This window comes from Ceratotherium simum, chromosome 23, assembly GCF_057802395.1.
Source record: "Ceratotherium simum simum isolate JZ-2026a chromosome 23, ASM5780239v1, whole genome shotgun sequence".
NCBI lineage: Eukaryota > Metazoa > Chordata > Mammalia > Perissodactyla > Rhinocerotidae > Ceratotherium > Ceratotherium simum.
In genome coordinates this window covers 9213196-9233127 of record NC_141922.1, presented here as the reverse complement: position 1 = coordinate 9233127, position 19932 = coordinate 9213196, and positions in this window count along the sequence as shown.

Here is a 19932-nt window from a genome sequence, read left to right as displayed (position 1 = left end):
TTATGGAGTTGTAGGAGTTTCTTGTATATTTTAGATATTAATCTCTCACCAGATAAATGGTTTATAAATGTTTTCTCCTATTCCTTAGGTTGCCTTTTCATCATTTTGATGATTTCCTTTGCTATGCAGAAGCTTTTCAATTTGATATAATCCCATTTTTCTATATTTCCTTTTGTTGCCTGTGCTTTTGGTGTCACATCCAAAAAATCATTGCCAAGACCAGTGTCAAGAAGCTTTTCCCCTATGTTTTCTTCTAGCAGTTTTACATTTAAGTCTTTAATCCATTTTGAGAATGGTAAATCTTATAAACAGATGTTGAGTGGAGAAAAAAGAAAATTACCAAAGAGTACATTTAAGTATATGATTTTTTATAAAAATTAAAAACTAAACAATGCTAAATAAGTAAACAGTGTACGGAATGCATTTGTGGTTTACAAAATTATTTTGAAATAGGTGAGACAATGATAGACGCATAATGAAAGGAACATACAGGTAATTTCAGTGGTACCAGGGATGTTCTAGCTTGTAGATGGTTTGGTAGGTTTATGGATATTCATTTTATTATCATACTTATTAACGCACATATGCTCTAAACATAAGGGGAAAGTCTATATTTGTTTAGAAGTCATGTTTATTTGCTAACTTTTTATGTTTTCATATAAAAATAAGGAAACACATGAAGAGGGAGGCAGTCAAGATAGAACGAGATGTTACCCTGAGTCCCTTATTTCTGCCCTCAGGCAGAACTACAGGATGGAAATATCCCCTATACCCCACTCCCTTTGGATGGCAGCCTCATTCACCCTGCAGACATTTGACTGTAGAAGACCCTTCCGTCATCTCCCCCCAGGTACCAAAGGGGGGATGGTAGGGTCTGTGACATTGAAGAGTGAGACTTTGAAGAATCTCACCTTTAGGATTAAGATTGGAAAGAGCACAAGTAATATCTCGATATCGCTTCACATTGTGTTTATTAGCAAATAAAGGGTATTGAGGATCCTCCCATTGTCCTCTATCCCTCTGGCATAATGAGGTTTTTGTTGCACTGACATTTTTAAAAATAGAATCAGAACATGGCCTGGGCTAGAGAGGGAAATGAGCCTCAGTATGGCATATCCTAAGCAAATGCGCTTGAAACAGTACCTGGAATGATCAGCGCATTTGATACATGTTTATTACTCATTATTATAATTAATATTATTAATTATATATATATGACATATATATGGCACATATATGGCACATATATATATATATGTACTAATTCATATAATGCATTATGGACATGTTACAGACACTGTTCTTAGACACTGAATAAGAATAAAGCCGAGTCCTCCCTATCGAAGCACTTAAAATCCTAATTCTCTTTCTGGTGCATCATGCCATCTTCATCTTTCGCTCAGGGACAAGATATCAAGAGAGGAAAGTAGTTAAACAGCATGTCATCTGGGGTCCCTTCAAAGTCTATGATCTTGCCAACTCCTTGAGAATAATGATTGTATCATTAATCTTTGTACTTCAAGTCTGTAGAGCCCAGAGTTCCCAAACTTTTCACACAACAAATGTTCGTTAAATAAATTAGTGAATTAATATATGGATGGATGTTTACGAAGAAATTATTCACTGAAGTTTGGTGGAAGGTACAAATAGTCTGCCTGAGGCATGGAAAGAGAAAAGAAAGTCTTACCCACCTCACTTCACAGTGTTTCCTCAAAGGTATAAAAGCATCTGAAAGCACACAATCAGTTATACAACAATGATACCTTCCATTTACTTACACTTCCTAGGGCTTATCTGCCTTATAATTAATTTCATTGAATCCTAAAACATTCTAGGGTAAAGGGACACTAGAGGTCATCTGTACCAGGCAAGTTAGGTTAGCATCCATTATCTACAACTACAAACCATAGCGATTTACCATAATGTTTTGTTTCTTGCTCATAGCACACTCTCATGCAGGTTCAGAGATGCAGAGAGAATCCAGGCTACTTTTGTCTAAGACCCTACCATACTTCATGTCCCTACAGTCTGTCAATGAACCATGCAGAAAAAACAAAGAGTGAGGAGCTCTGGGCAGATTTTATGGGCCAAGACTGGAGCTAGAGTTCCACCAATGTTCATTGACCAGCATTCAGACACATGCTTCATCTAACTAAGGGAAGAACGTGGTCTAGCCAAGTGACTGGTAAGAAAAGGAAGCGTGCTTATTTGACATCCTACCCGTATCCGTCACATAACACGCTGAGACGTGAATCCTTCAGCACACTTGATCATCAGGGACCAGACATCTGATTGGATGCACCTAAGGGCATTGAACAGAATATTATGTGAGACATTCTATTTTATTCTGGGATGCTTGGAATTATTATAAAATTGTTTTCATCCAGTATTCACCTAAGTAACATTGAACAATATGCTATGATGGGAAGAACACTCACTGTAGAGTCCCTCTCCCTTGGGTTCTAACTTCAGTTTTTCATTTACCAGGTGCGTGCCTTTAAGTAAGTTACTTAAACTCTCAGATCCTGAGAGTCCTCATCTATAAAGTGGGGGAAATAATGCTTGCCTTAATAAAAATATTAAATAAGATAATTAGGAAGATCTTGGTTTACGGGAGGTGCTAAATATATGCCAATCCCTTCCTCCTTTAATTTACACCCATTTACTTCTTCTTTTTTTTTTAATTTTTTGTTTGTTGCAGTAACATTGGTTTATAAAATTATATAAATTTCAGGTGTACATCATTATACTTCTATTTCTGCATGGATTACATCATGTTCTCATGTTTGCCACCCAAATACTAATTACAATCCAACACCACACACATGTGCCTAATCATCCCTTTCACCCTCCTCCCTCCCCACTTCCCCTTTGGTAACCACCAATCCAATCTCTGTCTCTATGTGTTTGTTTGTTGTTGTTATTATCTGCTACTTAATGAGTGAGATCATACAGCATTTGACCTTCTCCCTCTGACTTATTTCACTTTGCATAATACCCTCAATGTCCATCCATGTTGTCACAAATGGCTGGATTTCATCATTTCTTATGGCTGAGTAGTATTCCATTGTGTAGATATACCACATCTTCTTTATCCATTCGTCCCTTGATGGGCACTTAGGTTGCTTCCAAGTCTTGGTTATTGTGAATAACGCTGCAATGAACACCGGGGTGCATGTATCTTTATGCATTGGTATTTTCGTGTTCTTTGGATAAATACCCAGCAGTGGAATAGCTGGATCATATGGTAGTTCTAGCCTTAATTTTTTGAGGAATCTCCATACTGTTTTCCATAGTGCACCCATTTACTTCATTCAAGCTTATCCTCCAGCAATGTTCTCTCCCTCTTCCAAATGACAGCCATTCAGATTATTAAACACAGCCATAGTGTCATCATTTATGGTCTACTGCAAACAAAATGAACCAGTTTCCTTCAACAGCCAGTAATTTGACATAGTTTATGATCCTTCAGTGATGATACTATAGAGGGCCAATATGATCCCCACAGCAAATAAGTGAAGTGGGTCTGACAGGCTGCACGGGTATTTCTTGTGAAAGAAACAAGACCAGAGAAGTAAAGTGGTTTGCCTGAGGTCACTCAGCCAATTACAAGGAGAACTGGAACTAGAAGCCAAACTCCCATCCTCTACCCTGTCTTATTTCTACTTGCTCCTTCACTATCCTCCTACTTGCCCATGGCAGCCACTATGTGCTTTTAAGTTACAGTCACTTTTAAGCAACAAAATAAGATGTTGTTTTCGCAGTCTTGCTATAATTAAGTCATCAACACAACTCATGAAAACAAAACTGTGTCTTTTTAATTAGTGTCTTGAATGTGAATGAGTGGTTCATTATTCTTTCCCATTTCAAGCTGAGATCATTATTAAAGTCTGAAGAAATAATGAACAGCCAGACAGGGAAATTTAGAACAGCATGGAGCACAGGATCCCACAGCATAGGAGTGACCTAGGAGGCTTGGTCTTCTGACCAACAGCAGGTAGACAGTGGGAAGCCAAAAGAAGCTCCCAACATTTGGGCTTGGGGCATTCTCAAAGCAAGCATCTACCATTTAAAGAACAGACCTTCTGACAAGACTCATCTGGGTCTCCTTCCAGATTTCTTAAAAGAAGGGTGGTGTTATGGACTGAACTGTATCCCCCCCAAAACTCGCATGTTGAAATCCCAACTCCTAAAGTGACTGCATTTGGAGATAGGGTCTTTAAAGATATAATTAAGGTTAAATGAGATCATAAGGGTGGGGCCCTCATCCAATATGACTGATGTACTTATAAGAAGAAGAGACATCAGTGAGATGTGCACAGAGAAAAGGCTCTGTGAGGGCACAGCAAGAAGGCAGCCACCTGCAAGCCAAGGAGAGAGGCCTCAGGAGAAAGCAAACCTGCTGACTCCTTGATCTTGATCTTGATCCAACTTCCAGAACTGTGAGAAATTAATTTCTGTTGTCTAAGCCACTCAGTCCATGTTTTTTTTTATTATGGCAGCCCTAGCTGACTAATAGAGGTGGTTATTGGATTTAGACAAATAACTAATACTGTGAGCCCAATTACCTTCACTCTAGATCATAGAAGCCAGTCATCTTTCATTCGTCCACTCTACAAAGATTTGTTGAGGCTTCCTATGTACCTGCTTCTGCACTCAATGCTGGGATCCAAGATAAATAAGATGTAGTCCTGACTTCTAATACAAGATGCAGATGTGAATGAAAAATGATTGCAGTGCACTATGACAAGTTCATTCAGTGAAGCTTATTGGCTATTTCCCCTATGTTCAGGAAAGCCTTTGCAGAAGAGCTGATGTTTAAAAAACTGAGTCTTGAAAATTGAGAGGGAGCTTGCCAAGCATCTTGGTGGTGAGGAGGAAGGAATTCCCAGGAAGAGAGTCTAGCAGGTTTAAAGGTGAGGAGCATCAAATAGACAAGATTTAGAGGCAGTTTCCAGAGATGTGGGATATGGATCTCGTAAGCCATAGTGTGGGTCTTAGGCCAGGGTCTCTCAGACCTGGTCCTCATCTTTCCTGTTCTTCTCTGAATCACAGGGAGGCTGGCCTTGCAGGATCCTGTATAGGATTTCTTCTATCTAATGGGATTTCTCCCCATTACTGTCTACTTCATATGATATCTTGATGTTGCTGTGTCTCCTCCATGGTGCCCTCCATCACTGGAATGACCCATCAGATTCACTTTAGCAACATGACTCTGGCTATAGGATAGAGTATGGATTACAACGAAGATACTGGAGAAAGGGAGACCAGCGAGGAGAATAATGCAAGAGTACAGGAGAGCAATGTTTAGGGCTTGAAGAAGAGCAGATAAAATGGCAGGCTGAGCTGGGAACGTGAGCAAAGACTCCCTCAGCAAGTTCCTAGCACTCTTATTTTGGTCACCTCTGACATCCTTAATATTGTCTAAAGGCAATTAAGTATAATTTAAAGCTCAATGGCTGGAAATCAGAGAAACTGGGTTCAAGTGCTCACTCTGCTTCTAATAGACTGTGACTTTGGACAAGCCATTTAGTAAGAACTCCATACATACCTACTTATGAAGGTAACCTTCTGTCATTGTGTTTTACAACCACCTTGCAAGATAGGTATTTTTAATACTCTCCCTCCATTTTAAGAAAAAATAAAAGAGGGAGATTCAGGATTTAGGGAGGATAAGCCATTTGCCCAAGATTACTCAATGAGCATAGGAAACAGGAATCACACCCAGGTCTGTGTGATGCCGATGCCTAAATGAAAACCCATCTTCCTGTGCTACTGCTTACCTAGCTCACTGACATTCAATCATAGAATGTTCCAGTTGGAAGGAACTGCAAAACTTGCCTGACATAATCATTCCCTTTTAGAAATGAAGAAACTGGGATTAAGCGCCCACTGCTCTTTCCATGCACCAAATTACCTTTTTCTATTTAAAGATTCTAATGTTTTTGTCTGTGTCTATGGTACTTTGGACTCTGTGTTTCAAAGTTTATTATTTTCCCACAGAGTTATAAGGAAGGATTATTTGTTTTCAAGTAACAAAAAGAATCATATGTCGCTTATACCTCAAAGGCAAGCATTCTTGGCTTTCTCCAAGAAAGGAAGGAAGAAACTCCTTGCTTTTGCTTACTGGTGGAGAACGCTAATATTGAATTGAGTGTATCTTTATGGGTAGACAGAGAACTTTGTCCTCCAAGTCTTCATCTTCAAATCTGAAACCCCAAATTGCAAAAGTGTTCTCACAGTCAATCTTACTTTTGGTTGTGGCCTCTACCTTATTATTTATTTCATTTCAGGATACCACTTCACCTCTTTGAATAATCTTTAAAGTAATAACTTCTTTATAGAGTTAAATGAGAGCATGTCTATAAGTTATCTGGTAAAAATAAAACAGTGAATAGCTGTGCCCCTTCCTCTGTTTAATGTTAATATAGTATACCTTTTTAAAATTATACTCTCCTAAATATTTCATGGTATTTATTTGAGAGATCCTGCTGTATAACAAATAAAGGTAGTGATTTTAATTTTAGCAGTATTTATGGAACACCTTTTTTGGCTAGGCACAGTGGGCATTGTAAGAAATACAGCCACTAAAAGTCAGCCCACCATTGGTGGTCATTGTTCTCCATAGAAAGAGATAGAATTGTAGCAGTTATTGCATTCTGTGGTTAACCAGGAGATGGTCTAGTCCCATTGTAAGACTAATTTGGACAGCTGACTTCCGCTTCTGGGGCCGCATCTGTAAAATGAAGAGGTCAAACGTAGAGGCACTAAGCTTCCAGCACCATGAGTCTATGATTCTGCAATTGCTATGAAGTACGTTTCTGCCTCTGAAGCACATCTCCTGAATGTTTCCACCCCCAAGGACAGCACTGAAACTCAGCTAAATGCCAAGATGTCTGATGGTCAAGAACAAAATCCATTATCCCAGAACCACAAGCAGAATTGAAAAATTCCATCTGAAAGTAGCCAGCTACCTTGCTTGTAATCGTGAGAAGAAGGAGACGGAGATCATGCACTGGTTCTGGGAGCTGGGTTGTAAACGAGGGCGCATTAGCTGAGTGAAATGCTTGCCAGGAGTGGGGACCCATAAATATTCCATGACACCCAATTGATTTCTCAAAATGAGTTCCATTCCTCATTTGTAAATCAAGCCCATGAGTCTTTTGGTTGCTCTTTAGCCTCTGCCATTAACTATGCTGGGTCTATGGCTAAATTTCTTCTGCTCCCATCAAACAATCAACCTCAGTCTACTTTCCCTTGACACTACCATGCATACTGATGTTTTCTAACATTTGGCTTATAAAATGATCACATTAAGTGGAGCAGGACTCTTGAGAAAACTGAAGTAAAGGAAGGTAACGAAAATGGAAGGAGGTGATGTAATGAAATACGACAGTGCTCAGAATGGAATGCTAGATTTTCCTAATACTTGAGTTTGGATTCTTTTCAGAGTGCCTCTCAACTTTTTCAAGTTAAGACACACAGAAAAGTGCTAACATTTGTCAGGCACAATGGAGTTAATAGATGTGACTTCTTGAAACTGGAGGAGATGGGCCCAGAAGCGCTGCCCAGGTGGCCCACACCAAGGACTAAGGGAAATGGTAGCTTAGCACATCTGTTGTATTAGTCAGGGAATTTATATCAGCTGTTGTAACAAACAGTCCAAATCTCGGTGGATTAATACAATGAAGGTTTATTTCTTATTTGGGTTATTGCCTAACTAGGCATTCCAAGTAGTAAGTGACATTCAAAATAGTGGCTCAGGGATCACAGCTCCTTCTATCTTTTGGTTCTAACATCCTCTGGACCCTTGTGGGAATCCTCCTCTAGATACTTTAATAGAGCTCATTGATAAGCAAAGAGACAGAATGAGGAGTATCACAGGACATCTTATAATCAGGAATCCATTACTTTCTCATTCCATTGACCAGATGCCAGCTATATGGTCCATACGGCAAGGGACTATAGTGCCCTCTGGTGTTCAGGAAGAGTGAATGGGGAGGTTGAGCATCTAGGCAGTCTCTCCCACATGCATAATACATCCAGTGTGTGTGTGATGCGTGTGGTCCGTGATTAACAGCCCTGGCAACACTTGGGGCCCTTTTAGAAATATAGGATCTCAGGCCTCAGCTTAGAACTCTATATTCTTATAAGACCACCAGGTGATCTTGTTTTGAGAAACATTCCCCCGGACCACTCACACTTCCAATCACCATCAAGACTGCTAAACCTGTCAAAACAGCAAGAGTTTTAATCAATAAGGGTTTTCTGTGACTATGGTCTCCCAACTCAAAAGTGATGTGGATTGAATACATATAGAAATGCATCTATCATGCAAGATAATTATGTTTATTAACCACCTATTTAATGTTAGGTACAAAACTGCATGCATCATACTTATCTCGTTTAAGGGTTACCATTATCTGAGGGAGGAGGTATGATCTCTGTTAAAGAAAAGTGAGAAAAAGCAAATTTAATATATAAAGAAACTTACTCAAGATCACCCAGCTAGACCAGTACCTAGAATTAGTGCTTCTAGTCTGGGACTTTCCATGCTCTGCCATGCGGTAGCTTAGCTACTTTTCAAGCTCATTCTTTAGAAAATGGCCCAGTAGGCAATAACTTGGAAAGAGCTCTAGAATTATGTGATTTGGAGAAGAAAATGGAATGCTGAATAAAAGCTTGAAACATGCAAATTTTAAATTTTTGAATTATTCAGTGAAAAAAAAGGAGATTTTTCTTAAAGTTAGATTAAAAAGGAGAAAGAGAGCTTACAGGCTGTTCCAGTTAATTTTAACCTCAGTGAGAAATATGACATTTCTCATGTGCGTAAAATTAGGCATCCAGGAGAGTCAGGACACCCTGTCCCATGGCTGATTTCCGTGAGACTTGTATGGCTTGTGAAGATCATTATAAAATTAAATCTCATCCCAATGTGAACAAGAGGAAGAAAATGCACCACTAATATTCTGACATTTCAAGGACATGGCAGACCAAGATACACTGGCCTCTAGTCATGCCCAGATAAGCCATTGCTCTAGACCCTGAGCTCAGAAATGCCCTTTCATCTTTGCTCCTCCCTTTCCAGTAACATTTGTTTACTTCTCTAGTAATTATTTGTACTCCATTATAGTGAGGTTGGAGTTTATAATGATCTCAACAAGCAGGTTATTTCTCATGATGTTAACTAGTAGTTCTCAAAAGTAAATAGAGTGAAAATATTGGGAAAGACTTAAAATTAGTTTCTGAGCCCCATCCCAAGAAACTTTGATTCTGTACATCTGGACCGGCACTCAGCAATCTGAGTGCCTAAAAAGCAGCCTACTCTATTCCATATGATGGAATACTATTCAAGCCTCAAAAAAAAAAAAAAAAGGAGAAAATTCTGAAATATGTGACAACATGGATGAACCCAGAGGACATAATGCTAAGTGAAATAAGCCAGTCACAGAAAGACAAACACTGCATGATCCTACTTATATGAGGTATCTAAAATAGTCAAATTTATAGAATCAAAAAGAGGAATGGTGGTTGCTGGAGGTTGGAGGGAGGGATAAATTGGTTTTACTAATCAATGGGCATAGAATTTCAGTTAATCAAGATGAATAAGCCCTAGAGATCTGCTGTACAACATGGTACCTGTAGTCAACAATATTGTATTGTGCAGTTAAAAATTTGTTAAGAGGGTAGATCTCATGTTAAGTGTTCTTACCACAATAAAATTAAAAATGATTTTTTTAAAAGCAGCTTAGGTGATATCCATGCAGGTGGTCCATGGGCCACACTTTGAGAAATTCTGATGTCTTCTGCACCAGAGCAATCATTCGTCTACAGTTCACTCAGTCTTTTAATGTCATTAGGGCAGGCTCCTGTTTTTTATTCTCTTACTCCTTAGTACCTCTCTCCATGCCTGGAACCCTAGGATATAATTATTTTTAATCTGTCATTCTCAACAAACATTTATTTTATAAATGAAATAAAGAATGAGAGGATAAAGTAAAGGAGGATATAATAAATGAATGAATAAATAAATGACTTCTTTACAATATATTGCAAGGTGCTGCTCCTGCATAGTGGATCCTACTAAAAACTGAGCCAACATACTTTCCTGTCCCTGTGTAAACAATTCTGGGACAAAGTGTTCTTTGCTGTTTTTTTGTGCTAAACAATACTGACATTAGACAAAAATAGCATATCTACTTGTTCCAAGAAATATCTTTTCCTGAAAACTAAGGCTGTGCCCTAACTAATAAGTTTACTTACCAAGACTAACAGTATCAACACTGGCATCAAGAACTTTGATTGATTGCACACCAATCAAAAGCTTTTATACCACAAACTCTGCCCAACCCCAACCAGTTCCCCACATTGCAAGTCCCACGGTGAAGACCACCCACCCTAAAATAACACTAATAATCATTCTTTGCCATTTATTTTGGAGGCGCTACTGAAACTCTGTCAAGGTAATGTTCTTTTATTGAAGAAAGCTTAATAAGCTTAACTTTGCTTGATAAGCAAGTTTTCTGGAAAGCCAACAGCCAATACTACAAGCCTCAGCACAGAAAGACAGAAAATCTAGTGCACAATGAACCTTCAATCATTAATCTAGTCTGGACCAAGAGCCATTGTGACATATGTTAGGTATACATTATGGGGTTACCCAGAATAATTTTCTAGACAACCCCTTCCCCATGCCTAGGTTGGAAAAAAAGGAGAGATGGAACCTCCCATATTCATGCGTACATTTATTCATGCATTCATTTGAAAAATATTTATTGAATGATTATAGTGGACTAGGAATACAAAAGCTAGACTTTCACTGTCTAGCAGAGGAGTTGAATATGTAAACCAATCAGTGTAATAATGTGTAACGAGGGCTGTGATGAGTTTCTACTGGGATTAGTGGGAACACAGAAATAGAATAGTCTGTTCTACCTGTAGAGTGAGGAAGTATCAGCTTGTGCATAAGGGACTTGATGCTTGAACTAAGATACAGAAGAAGATTAGATAATGCTAGGAAGATGAAGCAGGATAAACATCTCTGACAGAAAACAGGAGGAGCAAATGTCCAGAGACATAAAGAGGCTGGTGTCAATGGAGTTGCAAGTATTTTGTCTTTTCTCGAGCACAGGATTTGAGAAGTAAATCTGGAAAGGTTAGTAAGGGCCAGATAATCAAATGCCTTATCTTGATAGGGTATTTAGACTCAATAAAACACTGAAGGGTTTTAAGCAAGAGAATGACAGGACAAGATTTGTATTTTAGAAAGTTCCCTCTGGTGGCAGAGTGAATTCCAAAGTGAATTGGAAAGCAAAATGTTACTGAAAACAAGGAGAGTGAATGGCAAGCCATTACATTTGTCCAGTCAAGAGATAGTGAAGGTTGGAACCAAGGTGTTATGGATTGAAATGCATCCCCACAAAGACAAGCTCAGGTCCTAACTCCTGTGTATGTGAACACGACCTTATTTGGAAAGAGGGTCTTTGCAGATGTAATCAGATTAAAATGAGGTCATACTGGATGTGAGCCACACTCCAATAACCCCTGTCCTTAGAAGAAGAGGGAAATCTGGACACAGACACACACAGGGAGACAGCCATGTGACAATGGAAACAGACTGTAGTGATGTGTCTATAAGCTAAAGAATGCCAAGGATTACTGGCAACCACCAGAAGCTATGAAGAGACAATGAAGAACCTTCAGAAAGAGCAAGGTGATACTTTCTCACTCACATCGATTTCAGACTTCTGGTCTCCAGAACTGTGAGAGGATAGACTTCTGTTGTTTTAAGTCTCCAGTTTATGGTATTTTGATACGGCAGCCCTGAGAAACTAATACAAAAGGAAATGGTAATTGAGAGTGAGATGGAGAAGAAGGACACACTGCAGTTAGGAAATAGAAACTTCAGGACTCAGAGAAGATTGGAAACGGAGTTTAGAAAACATGGAGTGGTCGAGGTGGACCCAAAGCTTCATACTTTCTCTAATGTTGGACAGTGAGTGTGAGTACCTAAGAGACTTCCAGCTGGAGGCAACTGACAAGAAGGTGTTCACACTGGTGTGCAGGCCAGGAAGGAGGGACAAGCTGGAGGGTCCCTAATCCTCCAGGAGAGCAATCACATTGCAGGCAGAGCATACAACCTGATGCACCAGCCCAGTGACTTTGGAGAGAGAAACGTACACCCTTCAGTGTTGTTTATTGTGTAACTCAGGAAACAGACGTTCCTCCTCCCTCCCCTTCAATCTGAGAGCTAATATGTTTTATTCAAGGTTTTACAAATGCCATTTTATTCGATTGAGAGTTGTGTCCACTTGTGTAACGTGACTGTCTCGTCTCAACTCTATTTGCTATTGAAACAACCATTGGTGGTCATGTTCCATTCTCTTTTCTCTTGTATCTTTTCTTGCACCAGTCTTCTCCACTTTAGTTCTATAGTGACTGCCCTATTTCCAGTTCTCAGCACCTAGTTGGCCACTTAATTCCATTCCCTACCTCTAGTTTTTTGGGGTTTTTTTGTTTTTAAGCCCAAATCCACCCTCAACATGCAGTCCAGAGATTATTTCTTATATACCAACCTGATCACGTAGGGGCTCTCCAGACCTGCAGGAAAGAGTCTGACCTGCTTCACCTGTCCAGACCTTCCACACCCAGACTCTAGATATTTCTCCAGTCTCATCTCTCACAGCACACACTTTGTATCCCTAAATCCCATTATAATCCTACTGCTCATAGTTCTCCAAACTCCATTCTACTGTTCCTTCTGTTTCCTCTGCCCGGATGATCTGTTCATCTATATTGAGCTCTTATTAATGTTCATAAGTGTCACCTCCTCCAGGAAACCTACATGATTCCAAACCCAGTGCAAGAATTGACTGCCTTCTCCTTTGCATTCCACTGTGGGCATTTCTAGCAATGTCTCTACAATCCTGTGCTACATGTGTTGCAACTCTGTCTCTCTAGATAGATTACAGTCACAGAAGAAGAGTGACTGCATCTTTTTATATTTTTAGTCTCAACACTCAACAAAGTGGCACATAGTAGGCTCGCAAAAAATGTGACAAATGAGAACAACAAAACTATTTAAATCCCGCTGAACGCCTGTCCTCCATGGGGAAAGCACCCGAGGTGAGCACCTAGGATTTTCTTATCAGGCCTCCGTAATTTATGAGTTGTATGATTTATCAGGCTTCATGTACCAGGTGTCACCTCTGCATTCAACTTCACTGATCAAGAAAATGAATTCAATCCTGGATCTCCATCCTCCCGAGAGCAGCTTGCCAGGAAAAGTCGTTAATGCGGTAAATTATCTTCCCAGCTGTTAATATCATGTTCCCATCTTGTTTCTTTTCTTTTAGTTCAGCTGAGCATCAATTTGCTCAGTGATATTTACATGAATATCTTCATTTCATTGGTATCATTGTCCATCTGTTTGGCTGAGGGCTGAATTACCAGGCTGTGGCCAGGAGTCGAGGCAATAGCCAGACTGAATGGTAACTTCTCCCCAGACAGAAAGGCAGCCCCATTTCCAGTTTTCCTGCCCTGCTTACCACTGAAATGCAGCCTGGCAGACATGGAGCAGGGGTTTAGAAAGATCAACCTTTAGGAGAATGTTAGAAAATTAGGGGCATCTGTCTGCTCTAAAACAGAGGCTATACCATGAAAGCTGAGCGAAGAATGCAAAAGAAGCATTGGGTTCTTTATACAAGTCCTTGGTCTACAATCCACATCTAACAAACGCACATTTTTTTCATTCATTTAAAAAATAGTTACTGTGGGTCTTCTATGTACCAGACACTGAGTAATAAGGATGAAAATAGTCCCTGAATTCACATCTCTTCTATTCCATTAGGTCAACAAATATCTCATGACTACCCACTGTGTACCAAGCACTATTCTGAGTTCTAGGGATGATGCATTGATTAAGACCAAGACCATACACTCAAAGTCTGAGATGTTTGAGCTGAAGGCTGAACAGCGACCAGATTGGGAGAAAGAATTTTCCAAGCAGAACAAACAGCTCTCACAAAGGCTCTGGGAAATGAGCTTGACGTGTTCAAGGGTCAGAGAAAAGGTAGTGTGATGAAAGTAAGCAGTGGGTGTTGTGGAGGTGAGGTCTAAGGGCAGGCAGCGGCCATGGTATGGCTTTCGGATCTACTCTAAGTGTGGTGGGAAGACATTGAAGGATTTTGGAGAAATGCTGAAATTATCTGAATTACCTTTAAAAAGATCACTTGGTTGGCCCCCGTGTGGAGAATGGGCTACAGAGGAGCTAGGCTGGAAGCAGCAAGACCAATTAGAACTATTGCTTTTGTCAAGAGAAGAAACGAGGTGGCTTGAATGGGGGTGGTTGCGGTGAACATGGTAAGATGTATTTTGCAGTAAAATGGACAGGACTTCCTAATGGAAGAGAATGGGTTATGTGTGAAAAAGTGAGCAAGTCTAACCCAAAGTTTGTGGTCTGAGCAACTTTGTGGATGGCAGTGCCATTTATTAAGGTAAGGAAGTCTTGGGAGTGGGGAGCAGATTTGGAGACGAAAATCAATAGGTCCGTTATGGACAAGTTAGGTTTGAGATGCCTATAAGACATCCAAGGGGAAACGCCAAGTGCGCGATTAGAGCTTAGGGAAGATGGAGAGGTGGAGGCAGCCAGGTGAAGGCACGGAAATTGGGAAGTGCAGGGCAGTTCAAAAACATTGCACAGATTGGAATGCAACTTGTATTGTGAAGCATCTGCCATATGCCAGGCATTATACTTTAAATCTCATGTGCGTTATCTCATTTCACCCACACTACAAGAGAGCTGTTACTTCCCGAATGATGCAGAGCTTAAACGTGTGAGCTCGGCAGTCTGCTTGCGTGTGTACCTTTGTTCCACTGTTTTCTGTCTGTGTGACCTAGAGCAAGTTACTTAACCTCTCTAGGTCTTCGTTTCCTCACCTGTAAACTGGAAATAATAGTACAACCTCTTCAAGAAGTAAAAGAGGCAATGCGTGTAAATATCAAATCACAGCCCATATATGCAATTACTAAATAATAGGCATCATAGTTATCATTGTTTATTATAATTTTGTTATGGGTTGAATTGTGTCCCATAAAGACATATGTTCCATTCTTAACACCCAGTAGTTATGACTGTGAACTTATTTGCAAATAGATTTTTGCAGAGGTAATCAAGTTAAGATGAGGTCATACAGGTAGGTATTAATCAAATGATTGGTGTCCTTAGAAGAAGAGGGAAATTTGGACGCAGAGACACACCCAGGGAGAATGCCATGTGAAGATGGAGGCAGAGATTGGAGGTGTGCTGCCATAAGTCAAAGATTGCCGACAATTGACGGCAAGCACCAGAAGCTGGAAGAAAGGCACCGAAGAGATTGTCCCTCAGAACCTCCAGAAGGAACCAACCCTGCCAACACCTTGCTTTCAGACTTCTGCCTCCAGAACTGCGAAAGAATAAATTTCTGTTGCTTTAAGCCACCCACTTTGTGGTATTTTCTTACGGCAGCCCTAGGAAACTAATATAAGTTCTATTTTTCAAAATGAGGAAATGGAAGTTCCAAAGATATGACATTGTTCTCCTAAAATTCGGTACCCCTGAACTCATATCAGAGCAATATGCTCCCTCCATTCAGCCCCTATGAAATGTCAAGCCCACTATTAGGAACTTAGCTTGCAAGTGACTTAGTCAGTGCCCTGTCCACGGGGGAGACAGACAGAAAACTGAGCAAAAAGTGCATTAGGTTCTGACATCAAGGTACTGGAAGAGGTCACTGGGAGTACACAGAGCATGAGCCATTCTGAACCAGGCAGGGGTCAAGAATTAAACAAGGGATGGGAGCAATGGCTGGATGTACACTTGCATGGGCAACAGCCAATGTCAGAAGTGGACTGCGCTTGTGAAGCTTGGGAAAGACCACTGCTTCTGGAGTCAGGAAGGCTGGGTCCTTTTTAGATGAGCTGCCTGCCATTGTGCAAAACACTTACACATTGTCATCTCATAAATCCTCACACCAAGATTTGAGGAGTGTGTTATTAGACATGAATTTGACAGATGAGAACACCAAAGCTTTGAAAGGCTGAGCCCTTTGCCCCAGGTCATATAGGTTCCTGCTTTCAGGCAGGAACCAGAGGCCATCCTTGGTTCAAGGGGCCCTCTTTTGACCCTTACACTTTACTGCTTTTCAACCTGTTGTACTGTATTTTATATTTTGTGTTTTGCAGTAAAATGGACAAGTAAAATGGACACAGTATCCCCATCTGCAACCCAGGAGTGATAATAATCATAGTTGATGCTTAGCATGAATTACATTACCCCTCCCTGGACACCAGCCTAGTGGCCTTAGGTGAGCCTTCCTAATGCCAGCAAGGTCACAGTGACCAGCACTTATCATAATTTTCCCCAAGCTCTTTCTGAACATCAATGATGGAGAGGAACAATAAAGAACCTGCCTGTTTTTTCACAGCATCCTCAGGTGAATCAGAGGCAGGGAAGGCCAATTAAGGAGGAAGAAATATTCTGAGAGTTGGTCTACAGTCAGAAACACAAAAAAGATGACAGAAAAATTAGGGATGGGAGTTCCTGGGCAAAGAAGAACAGATGTAGCAAACCGGGTTCAGAGTCACATGGCAACTTTATCTCAATTTGATGCTAGACTGCTCCAGTCTGTTTAACAATGCACCTGGCTGCCTACAGAGATTGTCAATTCCACTTTAAAATGGAGTCCCAGATGGGTGTAGCAGATGCCGTCTAGGTCTAGGGCAGTTTCAAAGAAGCCAAGGGCCTCTGGCTGAACTGCGGGAGAAGTGGACAGGAACAGAGCACGGATGGCTCTGCGGAAACGAAGAGTGAGTCAGATGTGGGGCCAGGTCTCACAAGTGCTCTCCTTAAACAGACAAATAATAATAGCAACAATAGTAATAACAGGTGATATTTATCAGTTGCTTATTATGTGTCTGGAGCTTTTGTAAGCATGCTTGCACCCCAGTAATTTCTGTTCTACACAGAGGAAACTGAATCAGAGAGATGTTTGAACCCAAGGAATCTTCCTCAAAATTGCATGCTCTTAACCATTATTCTACACAACTTCTTAAAATCTAGCCCACAGGAAGGACCAAAGAGGGAATCAGAAGTGAGTCAGCCTCAGAGGATGCCCAGCTAAACCTCCTCCCTCAGAATAGAAAACCGCAGATGTGCGGTGATGAGGGGAGAAGGAAGTGAGCAGGAAATCTCACGGTTCTGCAGGAGCCCCAGGGGCTGCCACTGAGCTGAAAGTTTCCAGCATCAGGAGAAGAGACACAAGAGTAACTCCAGCTCATCCTGCCGAGAGTTTTGACTCTGCAACCAGTTGTCCAGAGTTGGTTTGAGGAGGGGGCCCTGCAGCCCACAGAGGGCTGGGCTCATTTCTGCTAGATTAGGATTGAGTGGGAGGGGAGTTCAAAAAGGAAACAGACCTCTGATGCTGGTAAAGAAATTACGCAGTGTGTTGCTTATGGAGACTCTTTGTGCCTAGAAAGGCTGATGTTCAGTGTGTTTTGATCAAGTGATGACCAAAAAGTGAATTAAAAAAATCCAAAATATCAGGAAATCAACAGATTCCACAAGATGGTGTTCCAGGTACCCTCTAGAAAGCAGCCAGTACAAAGGAAGACTGTTAGCATGAGAAGAGAATGATCCCAAATAACCACTATGTTTGAGCCAGGATGTCTGTGTGCAGCATAGGAGGAGACATGGTGGCAATGGAAAGGAGTTAGGCTTGGCACCCTCTGGAAGCCTCACCATGCAGTGCAACAGAGAAAGGGCCTCTCCACCAGTGCATCCATGAGCTGTCTCTACTCATGTTACTTTCTTCTCCAATTTTGGTATGGAGTCTAGGGACCAATTCTGGAAAGCTCTAGAATTGTCCAAATATAAGGAACTAGAATGAGTCCCCAGCTCTACAAATCTGGGTGGGTGACTTAACTTTTGTAGGCTTCAGTTTCTGCTATTCCAATATGAGATTAGTAAGTGCTATTGGAGGGACTAAATCAAATAATGTAGATTAAACACGTACGAGAGTACTGAGCATGTCAGAGATGCTCAATAAACAGCAAACAGTGTCAATTATATCTCAATAAAGATGAAAAAACTAAATGGCAAATGATAGTTTTTGTTAATCAACTTTTGCTGTTTTATTATTGAAGTTCTTCCCCGAGAAATCCAGAGTGTGTGTGATGTGCATGTGTGTATACAAGCAGACATACGCTATAACAAAGCAGTATTACAACGTGCTGTTCACTAATTTTCGTTGGAAAGCCTTCATAGAGGAGGTAGCATTTGACCTGGGCTTTCAAGGCAGAGCTGACATTGATTAGAGAAAAGGTGAAGGGTCTTCAATGTAAAGAAACCTGCATAGGCAAAGGGCTGAAATTGCCTGATATTTTGGTAAATAGGGAGGCTGATGTCTGTGTGGAGGGAACTGCCTTGTTTCCCAGTTGCTTCAGAAGCTGGGGTTTGGCCTTCAAAATGAAATAATAAAGTCCTCAGCGGCTTTTCTATCTTTATTTAAAACTCTAGTTCCCTCTCCTGACCCCTGTAGTTCAGCTCAAACGGTCACACCCTGGACCATTCTGCCTGTGGGTGTTCCTAAGAACACTTGAGGTAGGACGCACAGAGTTCTAAAAGACTCTCTGGTGTGAGCTACAGCCAGAATAAAATATCAATTACAGTCATGCACCACATAATGATGTTTCGGTCAATGATGGACCTCCTATATGACGGTGGTCCCATAAGATTAGTACCATACAGCCTAGGTGTGTAGTGGGCTATACCATCTAGGTTTGTGTAAGTACATTCTACAATGTTCACACAACCATGAAATCGCCTAATGCATTTTCTAGAACATATCCACATTGTTAAGTGATGCATGACTGTATTATTATTTATTAATATTCTTTAATAATGAAGAATAATGTTCATCATTCACTTGTTTATTTAACAAATGCTCATCGAGCAGCCACTAGTGCCAGACACTCTACCGAGTGCTAGGAACACATTGGTGAATAAAGCAGACACAGCCCCTGCCCTCACAGACTAATAGGAGAGACATTAACCAAGAAAACAAAGATATAAGTAACTTATCACAAATAAGTAAATAAATGCCAACTTACATGAAAATAAACCAAGGTGTGGTAACGGAGAGAAACTATGGAGGGACATTTATTTAGACTGAATGAAAAAGAACTTTCTGAAAGGGGACATTTTAGATGAGTCCTACATTATGAAAAGGAGTCAGTCGTGCATAGAGCAGAGGAAAGAGAATTCCAGAAGGCTTGAAAAAAGGAAAGATTTGAGGATCTGAAGGTGGTCAATGAGACTGAAGGGAGTGAGTGACCATTTTACCTGCAGGCTGGCATGACCTGGAGAAGGAAGAGATGTAATGAAATACCAATATTAATATCCCTGTAACAATAACTTCCACTTATACAGTCCTCTATACTTTCCCAGGCACTTCCTACCTACTCTCTCATTTACTTCCCAATCCACAGTCCTGAGCACAAGCCAGCAAGAGTTAGTCCTTCCACTTATATGAGACAACTGAGAACTGAGAAGTTGCAACCCACCAAAAACATAGTTAATGGTGGAAAAGTCCAGCATTGGACTTAGAACTCTAAAATCCTAGTCCACGTTCTCCCCTCAGCCCACACTGCCTTGACCCACAGGGGTCATTATTTAATGACAGGAGGTCCCCTCCTTTAATCCTCTTCAATACATCATTGAGCGCACATGCAGAACCACAACTCCTTGGTACAGGCTCTCACCTCTGGACCAAGGAGACGTGTGCAAAGTTCCCGTCTTCTAACTTGGATGCTTCCTGTAAACAGAGCTTGCTCTCACTGTGACTCTAATAATCAAGAAAATAAATTAGATCCCAGAATCTCTTTCACTCTAGATAA